This window comes from Silene latifolia, chromosome 3 (genome assembly GCF_048544455.1).
Source record: "Silene latifolia isolate original U9 population chromosome 3, ASM4854445v1, whole genome shotgun sequence".
NCBI classification, from domain to species: domain Eukaryota; kingdom Viridiplantae; phylum Streptophyta; class Magnoliopsida; order Caryophyllales; family Caryophyllaceae; genus Silene; species Silene latifolia.
Window position 1 is genome coordinate 137,801,685 of NC_133528.1, and position 15,906 is coordinate 137,817,590.

Sequence of the window (15,906 nt, forward strand, 5' to 3'; positions counted from 1 at the left end):
CATTGAGATTAATAATGATCATTTTGTTCATCAAGAAATTTAGTGTGTCAAGAAAATCCTTTGAATTTATTTATTAATTTATTTTTTTTGAGAGGGTTGTTTGAATTTTTTTTATGGTTTTTTGTCAAACAAAATTTCTAAAAAGTTTTTTTTTAAACATCGCCTCTTAAAAAAGTTTGTAAAACACAACCTTTAATAATTTTTTTGTTGTCAAACACGACATTTTGGCAGGAGAACTCGACATTTTGGCCAAAGTTTGACCACTTATAATGGGGTGACTTTCAGTCGATATTTGAGATAGCAAACGAGGTCGGTTTGAGGTGTTTTTAGACTCGTTGGAAAGGAGGGTGTACAAGCTTTCTAAGTGTTATCAATACGGTGGTGATAGGTGGCCTTATGTGGGGTCTATTGGTGTGTAAAGTAAGGCTGGTCAGATAGGGTTGCTCTAAATCTGGGTTTACAACGGGTGGTCGGAGGGTTTCTTGTAGGTCTTTTAATGAGGTTATAATGCTTTGTTTAGTCTGAAATTTGATATTTAGGTAGAGGGGAGTACAAGGTAGGTCGTAGTTATGTTGTTTATGGTGGTTGTTGGTTACAAGAGGTGGTTTGAGATGAGTAAATTTACCTACGAAAAAGTCCTACTTTGATTTTCTTCTGATTTGTTTTTACCTCCAATTTACTCCTCTCGAACCACCACTTGCAACCAACAAACAACACAACTACGACCTACCTTGCACTTCCCTTTATCTACATACCAAATTTCAGACCAAAAAAAGCATCAAAACCACATTAAAAGACCCACTAGAAACCCTCCGACCACCCGCTGTAAACCACGATTTAGAGCAACCCTCTTTGACCAGCCTTACTTTATAAGGTCACCTATCACCATCATGTTGATAACCCCTGGAAAACTTGTACTTACACCTTTCTAACGAGTCTAGGAACACTTCAAATCGGCCTCGTTTGCAATCTCAAATATCGACTGAAAGTCATCCCATTGCAAGTGGTCAAACTTTGGCTAAAATAGCGTGTTTGAAAAAAAATATTTATTAAAGGTTGTGTTTTACAAAAAAAAATTAAAGGTGGTGTTTGGAAAAAAAAATATTTTTTAAAGGTTGTGTTTGACAAAAAAACTCTGTTTTTTATTAATGCTTAAGATAAAAATATCAAGAAATTCAGTTTACTCCGTCATAAGACGGATATATCCATAACATTTAAACGGGTTAAGTAGTGTTTCACTTCCACAAATAGTTCTACGAATTTTTTACTCCGGCTATGCTCATTCATGGACGTTGTTTACTCAATCATAGATATAAATGACCATTATACCCTTATCATTTCTACACCCTCATTTTCCATCTCAAATAAAACTTTTAATTACTCACACCACCACTCCACCACCTAGGACCTCGAATCGCACCACCAATACCACCCTCGCCACCACCTCATCACCCTCCTCTACCACCCTAGACCTAATCTCACCAACCATACATACCACCCCCTGCCACCACCAAACCACATACTGTAACACCCCCATACTCCAAGTGCCTTACCAGGATCACTTAAGGCATGAAAGTGCTACCATCTCGGTTACCCGAGGCAATGATAATCTAATGACAATGAAGAAACATAATTTAAATAACAATATAGTTTAAAGTGATTACATGATCAAAACCAAAACTATAAAACTGAATTACAAGATTCTCAGACGGTCTACTTCTAAAACTATCAAAGCTATACAACATCGTCTGACACAGCGGAAGACTTCTAACTGCCACGTGATGACTCATCCCAGCTATCCCATACGCGTCATATCATACCTGCTCAATAACTGCTCACCACCCCCGAATGGATCACCACAGTTTTTAAAACATTTAAACGGGGTCAGTACTAATCACACAATTTATATAATCCAAAAACACAGCAAACAACACAACTCAATCGTCACAGATATACTCCGAACTCCATCACCAACTCCACAATACTGACTACACACTAAAGTGTGTAGCCCTGCCAGAATGCCCATCGCAACAGGTCACTCCACGCCGCCAGTGGGGGACCGCACCCGTTCCCACCTAATCCCCGCTCATCTTCGTCGAGCGATAAACCAAAATCCATTAATGTGCACATCCTTTCTGTGGCGGGTTCCACAGAAGGCGTATAATGGGCGTGAAGCCACTCCCGCAAGTGACTCCACTCAGCCAGGGACGCGCCCCGAAGAACACAGACAGATACAAACAATCACAACTATTGAACAACAATCAAACCAACAACCGTCACAATACTCGTATGATAACAATCAACAATCACAAATCACCACCAACACATTATGGGACTAATACTGAGTAGGGAAACCTTACCTGGAATGCAATCACTATTCAGACGATCTAGCAGCTGTCTCAAAATCTTTCTTCTATGAACCCTCCTCCTATACACATAATCATACAATCACAATCTAACATCAACAAAACATAGAAAACCCCAAATCCCGAAATTAGGGTTTAACCAACTTTAACAACACAGTATAAAAATTATATGTAAAGCTTACTCTCGACACAAGGATCACAACGGTGTAAAGCACGATGAAATCCGACACCTCTAGCTCCGGGATTTGCTAATGATGCGATGACAGACAAACTACGTAACTCATTTTCTCCTCACTTAGGTTTTAGAATAGATAAAAGAAACTAAGAAAAGTGACGGACAACCTTTTATATTTATCTCGCATTATTAACAAAACCCGACAAAACATTACCCGTAAACCGAGCCACTCGGTCGAGTAACTGACGTACTCGATCGAGTGCCGCCTACTCGATCGAGTACCAAGGCTACGCGATCGAGTACCCTACAGGTCAGAAACTATTTTAAAATGCAAAACACCCTTACTCGACAGAGTAAGGCCCACTCGATAGATTACCCAGAGACTCATAAAACCGTAGTATTACAGTCTTCCCTCCTTAAAAAGAACTTCGTCCCCGAAGTTCAACCCATACATAAAAACAAACATACTAACTCGGTTAAGACGCAACAATGCTACTAAGAACTCAAAACAAAACCCCAACTTATAAAACATGAAACCATGAACTCTTGACACCAACTCCACCAACTATTCCTACCTCCACACATCGCTCACGATATCGTATCAACTACATCATAGACTCTCCCGACACTAACTCCATACACTACCAACTACCATCCACTAACGCTGCTAGCTCCATAATATATCATCCACTACCAAATCCAATATCAAGACACTCATAGACATCAAACGGAATGTTACATTCTACCACCCTTAAAAGGAACTTCGTCCTCGAAGTTTACTCACACTCATAAACATCATCATCCCACGTCAACACTCTTGAACTCCTAAACATCATCATCCAACTGTCAACACTATTGAAGTATTCTCCCATTCCTAAACATCGAACTACTACAAGCACGTCCATGGCCTTTTAACACTATCAACTACAATATACAAACCCATACTTTATGCTACACCAACACTCTACTTCCAATTATACTACGACATGCACAACCCTCAAACGCTTTTTGCTGCATCCTACTTCTCTTAAGACACATGTTACGTCCTCGTAACTCACTAATACCAGATCCTTAGCTATATCCTCTCATTATCTTCATCACCACCACATGTCAAAGATAACCGCCTATACCCTCACACTTATAACCATTCCTATTTCCAAGGCTCTCTTACTTAAACAGTTCTCATACCTCAACTCATTCTGCATGCCATCTAACCAATACCACAAAATCCTGATCATAAGAGACACTCCAACTCTTCCACATTACCGCAACACGACATACCTCTCTATATAAACTATATAAAACTCCTATCACCAAAAGCATAACTCACGATCCACATCTGTTACATACACTCACTCTAGATCCTCAAGTTCATTTCTTTCGTTACCGCAAAACTCATACATAACTTAACATGTCACTAATTACAAACACCCTACACTCATTGTCCCAAAAATCTGATTATGAACCATCTACAGCGTCCATATCAGTACAACACATGTTCCACAAATCACTTGTCATGACTATGTGCACCAATGCCTCATCAACAACAAGATCACATGTACTGTAACAACTCCTCACAACTGTGTCCCATCAACAGAATATCACTATACCACGACAACGACGAAAACAGACACAACTCTCTTTCATATCATACTTTACCCTCATTCCCAAACTTAAACTGGTAAGAACCATCAATAAACAAAACAACTGTCTATCTGTACAAACTGAAACTCACAGGAAGCAACATCAAACAAACAACAATCTATGTATGACTGGTATGTACTTTTGAAACTCGAATCATAATCATCCCGCCTACTCCACCACAACCGGTGACGGAATCACACCTTCACCAACAGCCACACCGCAGCGCGAAAATATCCGCATCACAACGCTATGTACCGTGCCCGGATCACCACCCGAGGCACAACAACCACATCGATAGACATCACCACTACATACAATTCCATAAACACTGACTCGGAAATAACTTTTCGGACAAGAAAACTTACTCAAATCCACTTTACTAAATCACAACGCAACATATTATATGAATAAATGGATAAGCACCTCATGAACATCATTCCTACCATTTCACGGAATACACATGTATTATAAATACACATACAATTATAACTAACCATGCCAAATCAACCAAATCTTTCATTCAATTAGGTTACCGTACTCAACATATAGAAAATTCAGATAACAACTTTATAATTATCACACAATACCACTTCTTGTGAGGTCAAAACCTCACACAAACATTTATATATAACATAGACCCATAATCACATCCAACCAGTCAATCCCGATCACGTAAGTTACCACCTGATAAAAGTTACCTCTCACTCGAGCTTAACTCATATGTCCCTCATAACATGTTCTCCCATTCGCATATCCATCACCCCCTGCCAAATGTAACCATACCATTAATACTCAACTACTAACAACCACCTCATATAACCACATCTTATACTCTCTCACAACCATACATATCAATCTGGTCTCTACAAAATCAACCACTTTAGAATTGCTACCTTTCTAATATACCATCACCCTTAACCACCAGTCACAAACCATAACACTACCACTGCCCGGACTTCAAACCTCTTACACTCATCTCTAAACATCACGATCTCTTTCCTATCTTTGGTTAACATCCCAAATAACGAACATCGAATCCATCAACAAAATTACCTCAACATTCTTCCCAATACTATCCTTAATTGTATCATCATCTAACTCTCCCCCAAAATCTCGTATCGTGCAAATACTTCACCAACTTCATACTCCCTTAATTCCCCGAAACTCATGATTAATCATGTTGTCCTGAAACTTCTGTATAACCATTAACTTACTTACCCTTAATAGTATCATACATCTCGACGATTCCTTACTTTTATGTCACATAAATCCGGTGAACATTTTTCTCAGCTTACTTTTATCCTTCTTTTCTCTTTATACTCAACAATACCATTTAATAGCTCAACTCCTTATTACTTCTATCTAACCCTTTAGTGCTCCAATTACCTTCTCATCGCTCCAAAACTCAAATCCCATTATTTCATATCGATATCATCTCACTCTTTCTTACCATGGATCTTCTCTTATTATGCTATCACTCACACTTGCCTCTAATCTATCCATAAAATCAACATTCACTGTTCAAACAATTGCATCTCCTTTGTACATCTCTAGAAATCCAAATTCCTTTCATACCGTTAATTGCCCAAGGAAATCCCACAGTAGTTTCACCTTCTAATAACCCAAATCTCCCAAACTCACTCACTGTCTACAAATCCACCTCGCGACATGTCTCCACAAAGTTCACTATATACTACTCTTCTCAACCCCTTTACAACGAACTTTCACTATGTATATTCTTAACCCACACGCTCCTAACCATCTCCCTCCATAATTCTTCACACATCTCAAGTTGCCACTATCCACATCCTTACTCTCAATCCTTTCATTCTCACGTTCCTTAGACTCACATCGCCCCTTGCCCATATTCACTTACTTTTACGTTACTCAACACACAATCATATCACTCATCTCATCTCAGAAAATATGCTCTATGTCTCAATTAAGCCATAACGATCTTCCTTTTCTTTTTCCACTATCTATCACAACCACCTATAACTCATGTCCTCCCACCGAACTCATACTCACCACAGGTGCCACTCTTTACATTATAATATTGGGTAACTTACACATCAGGCTCAACATACATATAAAACAATGCATAAAGAAGCAAAATAACACCTTGAATTAAACATAATATGCGAAGAAGTCAAAGATAAACATATGACCCAAAATAGGGGTCACTAGATCGAGTACAGGCCACTCGATCGAGTAAATGACTTACTCGATCGAGTAGGTGAAAGTCAGAGACACGTATAACAAATTATCCGGGGCTACTCGATCGAGTAAGGGGTACTCGATCGAGTACCAAGGAGCACTCGATCGAGTATGAGCCACTCGATCGAGTACCTGCATTTCTCAGCACAGTCCAGTTTTCGTAAAACGGTCATAACTCACTCGTTTCTTGGTCGTTTTGGGCGTGTGACCTATCGTTAGAATCGTAAAAGAACAAGCTATCACCTCCAATTGGAATCACATTAAAATCATTTATACATCTCAAATTATAACAGTTTAAATACAACCTCTTTATAATCGAAAAACACAACTACTTGATTTTACTTCCAAACAACTTAAACGGCAACAAGGTAAACAAAAACAACCCAATAATCATAAAACCAGTAGTCTCAATCACATGTTACTATTTTCGAAAGCAAAGCAACAACATTCTTCATGCACATTATTTATTTAACTTGCCAATCATGACTTACCCACATGCTTTTATTCTATCACTTTTCATAAACAAAATCACAAATACATGACATCAAGTCCCCTATTCACATGTTACTAGCATAGCAACATTATAAAATAACTTCCATTATATAACATGCTTAATCATAAATCATATTATCATACAACGATTATTCATCTTTTTCCACTAATTCATCCATCATGCCACATATTTATCCACCATATTCGTTCAACATATTCACCCAACACATGTTCAATTCACACTCCCAACTTTCTATACTCTCACTCAAAAACGACTGCAACAACATATATACTTACGTATCGCTTTATATATATAAACAAAACACTTTTCCTTTCATAATTATAACTTGCCAAATTATATGTATCAATCATTATACTTTCATGCTTTACAATCAACCAACATACAATTCACGTCATCATCATCTTTCCACTCAGATCTCCCATCCTCCACATGCATGCATCCATCAATTCATACAACATACTACTATATAGATACACAAAGCACACAATAAGCACATAACGATCCCGACACATATCCCATGGTGACCGGTTCAAAATTGTAGGGCGAGTTCGCGACTTTAGGACGTCTCCCAAGTCTTTGCATTAACTCCTACAACTTCTACCCCGGGTTCATTTTATTTGACTCCCTATGTTCATTGGATTCATTGGTTACAGGTTTCACGATCGTCGCTCTGATACCATTTTGTAACACCCCCATACTCCAAGTGCCTTACCAGGACCACTTAAGGCATGGAAGTGCTACCATCTCGGTTACCCGAGGCAATGATAATCAAATGACAATGAAGAAACATAATTTAAATAACAATATAGTTTAAAGTGATTACATGATCAAAACCAAAACTGTAAAACTGAATTACAAGATTCTAAGACGGTCTACTGCTAAAACTATCAAAGCTATAAAACATCGTCTGACACAGCGGAAGACTTCTAACTGCCACGTGATGACTCATCCCAGCTATCCCATACGCGTCATATCATACCTGCTCAATAAATGCTCACCACTCCCCAATGGATCACCACAGTTTTTAAAACATTTAAACGGGGTCAGTACTAATCACACAATTTATATAATCCAAAAACACAGCAAACAACACAACTCAATCGTCACAGATATACTCCGAACTCCATCACCAACTCCACAATACTGACTACACACTAAAGTGTGTAGCTCTGCCAGAGTGCCCATCGCCACAGATCACTCCACGCCGCCAGTGGGGGACCGTAGCCGTTCCCACCTAATCCTCGCTCATCTCCGTCGAGCGATAAATCCAAATCCAATAATGTGCACATCCCTTCTGTGGTGGGTTCCACAGAAGGCGAATAATGGGCGTGAAGTCACTCCCGCAAGTGACTCCACTCAGCCAGGGACGCGCCCCGAAGAACACAGACAGATACAAACAATCACAACTATTGAACAGCAATCAAACCAGCAACCGTCACAATACTCGTATGATAACAATCAACAATCACAAATCACCACCAACACATTATGGGACTAATACTGAGTAGGGAAACTTTACCTGGAATGCAATCACTATTCAGACGATCTAGCAGCTGTCTCAAAATCTTTCTTCTATGAACCCTCCTCCTATACACATAATCATACAATCACAATCTAACATCAACAAAACATAGAAAACCCCAAATCCCGAAATTAGGGTTTAACCAACTTTAACAACACAGTATAAAAATTATATGTAAAGCTTACCCTCGACACAAGGATCGCAACGGTGTAAAGCACGATGAAATCCGACACCTCTAGTTCCGGGATTTGCTAATGATGCGATGACAGACAAACTACGTAACTCATTTTCTCCTCACTTAGGTTTTAGAATAGATAAAAGAAACTAAAAAAAGTGACGGACAACCTTTTATACTTATCTCGCATCATTAACAAAACCCGACAAAATATTACCCGTAAACCGAGCCACTCGATCGAGTAACTGACGTACTCGATCGAGTGCCGCCTACTCGATCGAGTACCAAGCCTACTCGATCGAGTACCAAGGCTACTCGATCGAGTACCCTACAGGTCAGAAACTATTTTAAAATGCAAAACACTCTTACTCGGCAGAGTAAGGCCCACTCGATAGAGTACCCAGAGACTCATAAAACCGTAGTATTACACATACTCCCCTCCCCCACTGACGTAAACCCCTTACTCCCCCTCCCCAGCCCTACAGAACAACCCCCTGCCACCATACCCAACCTCAGATTGGGCCATCTAGACTCATCCCCACCACACCCAGACCAAGGGCTGTGCAGGGGGTCGGGCCGTGCGGGTTGGGCCAGGATGGAATGATGGTTCATGGCCCACGCCCAGCACTGGATTGGGGCCAGGCTTTTCACATTGTCTGGCCCGGGCCCGACCCATATAGTGTTTTTTTTTTTGTATTTTTTCAATATTTTACCGGGCTGGGCCGAAAATCTCTGGCACTGGCCCACCCCGAGTAGAGAGACGGGCTGGGATGCGCTGGAAAATAACGACCCATGAATGCGGGTTCGGCCGAGCTGGCCTGTACCATTTAACACCCCTACCCAAAGCCTACAACCTCAGAACCACTCGCACCACCACCGAACTCAAGCGAAAGAATCGACAGATGTATGCATCAAAGAAAAGGAACAAGGGTATCAGGAAATTTTTGTAAGATGGATTGCGCCACCGGAGAGCTGGTTGGATCTTAATGTTAATAGGGCATCGAAAGGCAACCCGGGGCTGTCCGGAACGGGAGGTTTATTGCGGGACTCGACTGGTAAGATCATAAAGGCTTTTACTGAGAGGTTAGGGGTAGCGACGGTGACTCGAGCTGAAATCATGGCTTTGCGAAGGGACTTATCATGGCCTTGGAACTTCAAATTACCCATTTAATTATTCAAACGGATTCAAATTGCTATGCGATTGTTACTGAATTCGTCTTTCGAGTTTCCAACGGCCCATTCACATTTGATCCAGATTTGCCAAGCGTTCATTCGGGATAATCCATGGCGAGTCGAGCTTCATCATGTCTACCGGGAGGCTAATTCGTGTGCGGACTGGCTAGCTAATGAGGGTGTTTACCAGAATCAGCAGCTGGTGTTGTATGATTATGAGAATGTGTCGGGTCCTCTGTTCCGTTTGATGGAGAATGACATTGGTGGTGCATCGTGGCCAAGAGTAGTTCCTTGTCCTACGTAGTTTTGCAGTCTAGTTTGTAGTTTTTTTTTTTTGTTTGTTGTTTCGTTTTTCTGTGTGTTATGGGTTGTGTTACCTGCTTTTCTTCACCCAGAAAAAAAGTTAGATAAAGTAATAATCTTGCATCAAAATGAAATAACCAAAGAACAACAAATAGACAAGACAAGCAATAACATTCATTCAAATTAATTACTCTGTAATAGATAATAAATTAACTTAACGCTAATTTCCATGATAGAGCCATAATCATGTAACAACTTTCTATTTCTATAACAATTGATGGTTCCTAATATAATACGGAGTATTAAACTAAAAACAATAACTAATTCGACAAAGAAAAGTAATAAATGACAGAGAGTAAAGTAGTGGTCATGTTTGCTTTTTTGGGATCGTAATTTCGACGGTCGCTCGGTGGTTCTTGAAAGTCCAGTAAATTTGTTGTCTCTCAAAGTCAGCATCGCAAAGCAAAGAACCTTTGATTCTATCAATCCGCCAAAATGAATTGCAAAAGCCCTCGGGCTTCTTTTGATACACCAATATTTCAATTTGATTGGTACATTCAAGTTTACGTACCTCTACTTTCTTGATGCGATTTGAACGGTATTTAAGTATATACAAATATTTATCATCTAAATCAACCGGCATTCTTACAATCAATACTATATATTAATTTAAGAAACAAGGAACTTCAATGTAATTAAATAAATCAATACAAATTAATTATACTGTATAATTTTTAATCATGCCACTATGTGATGGACCTGACCAAGTGACCAAGGAACTTCAATGTAAATATTATATAGTTTTGGTTGGAGTATAAATTTAGAGAACACTATAATATGATGATTTTCCTTAAAATAACATGCCCCACTTATGTTATTAATTAGTATAAAGATGTTAATTATTTAACATACACGAATATAATATAATATAATATAATATAATATAATATAATATAATATAATATAATATAATATAATATAATATAATATAATATAATATAATATAATATAATATAATATAATATAATATAATATAATATAATATAATATAATATAATATAATATAAGTATTTTATATTTTGGAAACTATTAAAAGGTAAATAAATCAATCTAGATTTCCAAAAAATATAATATTTCATAATTTAATAGATTTGTAATTCAATTAGTAAATAATAATCATTGCTCTTAAATAATATTATAATCTAATATTTCAAATTTATTAAATATATAACTCTAATACAACTAGATAATCAACTACTATGATATGATAATAACCACCCATGTGAGTAGTAAAAGCAACAATAATAGTAACCGGAGTAGTGAAATACATATTAGCAGCAATGAGGGTAGTGAAATTAGCAATAATAAATGCGGGAGTAGTGAAGAAAAATTATGATAGAGGGAGAAGTGAAAGTAATAGTACTATAGTAGTCAGAAAAGATGTTATGAAAGTAACAGTAGGAACAACGGAGAGAGTATGAAAAGTTAACTAACAAATCGATTTTAAGAAAATATTAGTTTATTTAAATATATGAGTTTGACAAAACTAACGGGTTAACCGTAAAAATAACAGAACTAGTTAAACAAACAACAGTAACCGAAGAAGTAGTGAAGATAGTAGTATTAACAGGGAATGTAGTGAAAGTAATAATATTGACAGCGGGAGTGGTGAACGTGTCACATAATTTGTTGATTAATTTTAGATCTCATCATAATTTCAAGATATAAATTGTAAATGTATATGTGTTAATCAAATTTAACGAAACATATTTCATAGAAAATAAAATTTAAATGGTAAATAAAGATAACTCTGGCGTAACCGGGCACCAAACCTAATAAAATAGAAAAACACTATTTTTTTTTGTATGTATCAAATTTGAATGGCTAAAGAAGTGGTTTTTCTAAGTATTTATACTCTCTGATATATTAACATAATGGGCTCATAAGATTCTCTTAATATGTGCCATAATCACATGCATTAAAATCCACAATATATAGAAACATTATGAAAGGTTTATGTTAAAAATATTTCACAATTTTCTATTATTATAGGGTAATAATAATAATAATAATAATTAATTTATTATAAGACGGTTTTATTAGAAATATTACATAATATTTCACCATATTTTTTTTTGTATATTACGAGTATATTTTACTTGAAATGTACGTGTTAATATTCCGCGTTTGTTCCATGATCGGTTGTCGTATCTCAACTTTCGTCGATGGTTCGCTCCTTTTCTTTTTAAAAAAAAAACTTTTTAAATGCGTTTTTTTGTGTTTTTTTCAATTATTTAAGTTTTAAGTCGATGTTGTTTAATTTCTAACATTTTATATATGTTTAATGCAGATGGGATATCGAAATCAAAGAGGAAAGAACATCATGCAACCCCCACCTCCACCACCTGAACGCCGCGACCGTACTTTCGGCCGGAATGCCACTAGTTCGAATCGTCGTTTGCGTTTTTCGGTCCAAACCCGGCAACCGACAACGCCAGTTAGAGAGTCGTGTCATATGGTTATGATGCCTACTCCCGGTCATATCGCTAGTGCTTCGGAGGAGGCTAGTTCACGGGAGTTTGCTGGTAGTTACAGGCATGTTGGAGAGGAGGAGGAGGATCGAGTAGGAGGAGGAGGCGTTGGATGACATGTCAGAGGACGAGGATGTTGATTAGTTTCGGGTCGTAGGGAACCCGTCATCCCAGAGGGTGTTGACTTAGAGGTTGACCCGGGATCCTAGAGGCCCCTATGCGAGTGCCATAGAGTCGTCCTCGAGCACGGACAGGTCGAGGCCGAGGCCGCCAAGAGACACTTCTTGGATCCTGAGGGAACCCGTTCATGGTGGTCCTGCAAAGAGTTTTGTGTTACGGAGCTTTGCTGGACATGTTACGCTCACTAGTTGGTCGGATCCTAACCCGGATAACTTAAGATCGTTTCTGAAGTGCTACGACAGGCCGAATGCCGCGAGGGATATTCTGGCTATTGAGCTCCCCGATGATGTTGCTGATAGGGTTCATTTGAGCCGGCTTGGAATTTTGGTGGACTGTTTGACCACCGGTCTAGGCGATAACCTCCTTACTGCTTTTATAGAGAGGTGGCAGCCAGATACTACCACTTTCCATATGCCTTTTGGAGAGATTAGTATCATGCTCCACGATGTGGAGCGGATTCTTTGCTTACCAGTTACTGGTGACCGGATTTTTGTGGACGGTTTGGACGGGGCCGATGATGAGGGTTTGAGGGTTTGAGGGGGAAGATCGCGGAGTTTTATGGAGTTCCTCCGAGGGAAGTGGTACCACCGCTCTATAAGAACGGTGGTTTATTGACGATAGAGCTGAGGGATATTGTTGAGAAGGGGAACGACAATGACGTGTTCCGGGCTTACCTTTTGCTTTTATTGGGCCATAATATCTTTATGGATAAGAGTGGGTGGTGATAGGGTGAACCCTCAGTTTTTGCCCTTTCTTGATAGTATTGATCGGGTTGATTCGTATGCTTGGGGTGCCGGTTGTTTGGCTTACTTGTACCGGCAGTTAGGGATGGCTTCGCGCCGGGAGACAGTTGGTGTTTGCGGGTGTCTACCGTTACTCCAGACATGGATATATGAGTATTTTCCCCAGTTCTGGATTCCATCTCCAGAACAGACCACTAGTTCAGGCTTGGACCCGCTTCCCTCGGTTTAAGGGTGATCGTGAGATATTACAGATTCGGCGTCAGAGTTTAGACCAGCTTGGGGGTGGAGCATATCCGATGGTTGCCCTACGGAAAACGTCCCCATGACTCATGTAGGGCGTCGCTTTACACGGGTTTCATCAGGTGTCTTGATATAGTAGAGTCGTACCAGCCTGATCAGTGCATGCGTCAATATGGGTATCGTCAGAGTATCCCGTATCCGATGCCGATTCTGGCTATTGAGCAGCGTGTAACAACCTCTCATACCAAGGTACCTTACCAAGGACTACCCCAGCATGAAAGGTTGTTACCATCTCGGTCTCCCGAGGTTAGTATATCAAAGTTACCAATTCCAAACAACCTTTATTAAAGTATAAAGAGTTAGCGATTACATTATCTCAGACCAACTCAAAATAAAAGTATACGGTCTCAATACAAATGAAATCAAAGACAGCTAAACTCATAACAGCGGCAGCTAGATTCGAAGTAATGACTCCCCATGACTGTCCCATAGCTAAACATCTGCATTACCTGTCACAATCTGCTCACCATCCCTGAATGGATCACCGCAGGTTTTATAAAACAACGACACAGGGTCAGTACCGTTTAATCAATGTAAGACAAACAAACAATGTAGCTACCGATCATCCTCCACAAGAATCGACTACACACCGAAGTGTGTAGCCCTGCCGGATTACCCATCGCAACAGGTAATCCACTCCGCCGGTGGGGGACCGCAGCCCATCCCCACCAAGTCCAGCTCATCAACGAGCGACTATCAATCCCTGTCCCATAATGTGCACATCCCCTCCCGTGACGGGTTCCACGGAGGGCGAACTAGGGTGTGAAGCCATTCCCGCAAGTGACTCCACCACAATCACACACACCACAGCATCACAGCTGTCACAACACCACAACCGTCACAACACAACCACATCACCACCGTCACCACAACACCCACACTCCGATGATCAGCAGATAAAAACAATTACAAAACAAACACAATCTTAATCAATCAACAGTAACTGAGTAGGGGAAACCCTACCTTTTCGCAATCCAAGAAATCAATAGCAATTCCTCATGACACCGTCACCTACATACAATAATCACATAATTCCAATTACCACATGCCAAAACCCCTTTCCCCCAAATCACCAATTAGAGCAAAACCCAAAAAGACAGATTAATGAAACTAACGAAATCAGAGACTTACCGACACAATCGACGCAAGGAAAGGTGAACTAGACTCACGAACGATCCACACCATTGATAGAGAGATTTGGAGAGGATTAGAGTTACGTTGAAGTGTTTAGGTTTTATGAAAATGATTAGAAACTGTTAATCCACGATTATAGAACTCTAATCCTTTCTAAATCCAACCGCGGAAATACATCAGTCAGACCGGATACTCGGTCGAGTATAGAGTATACTCGACTGAGTACTCTCTACTCGGTCGAGTATTTCACATACTCGGCCGAGTATTCCTGGGCAGAAAGCTATCCAGAAACACACGATACACCTACTCGGTCGAGTAAGCCCTATTCGGCAGAGTAGCAAACTTAGGAAAACCGTAGTATTACAGTCTTCTCTCCTTAAAAACAACTTTGTCCCCGAAGTTCCAACCCAACCTATAAAACATGGGTACCTAACACTAACTCCACCAACCAAGCTTACTTCCACAACACGACTCACGATATCATCTCAACTACAACATAGCCTCTCGATACTAACTCCATAATACCATCGAATAACCATAACCTAAGTGTTGCCAACTCTGTCTCACTTCTATAACGCTCACTAGCACCTCAACACCAAGACAATCTACCAAACAAGATCAACCATCAAAACGGAATGTTACATTCTACCACCCTTAAAACGAACTTCGCCCTCGAAGTTTACTCACCCACTTAAACATCCTCACACAAACCGTTAACACTATCAAAGTTTACTCACACTCTTAAACATCATACTACTACTGCCATTACCTGTAATAAAATCGACCATCACACAAATCCATCCTTATTCTACACCAACACTCAAACTTCCAATTGCAACCTGTATGACCATCAAGCTCTCTTGTCGCATCCTACTCCTCTTAAGATAAATGTTACGTCCTCATAACTCACTAATACTAGGTCCTTTGCT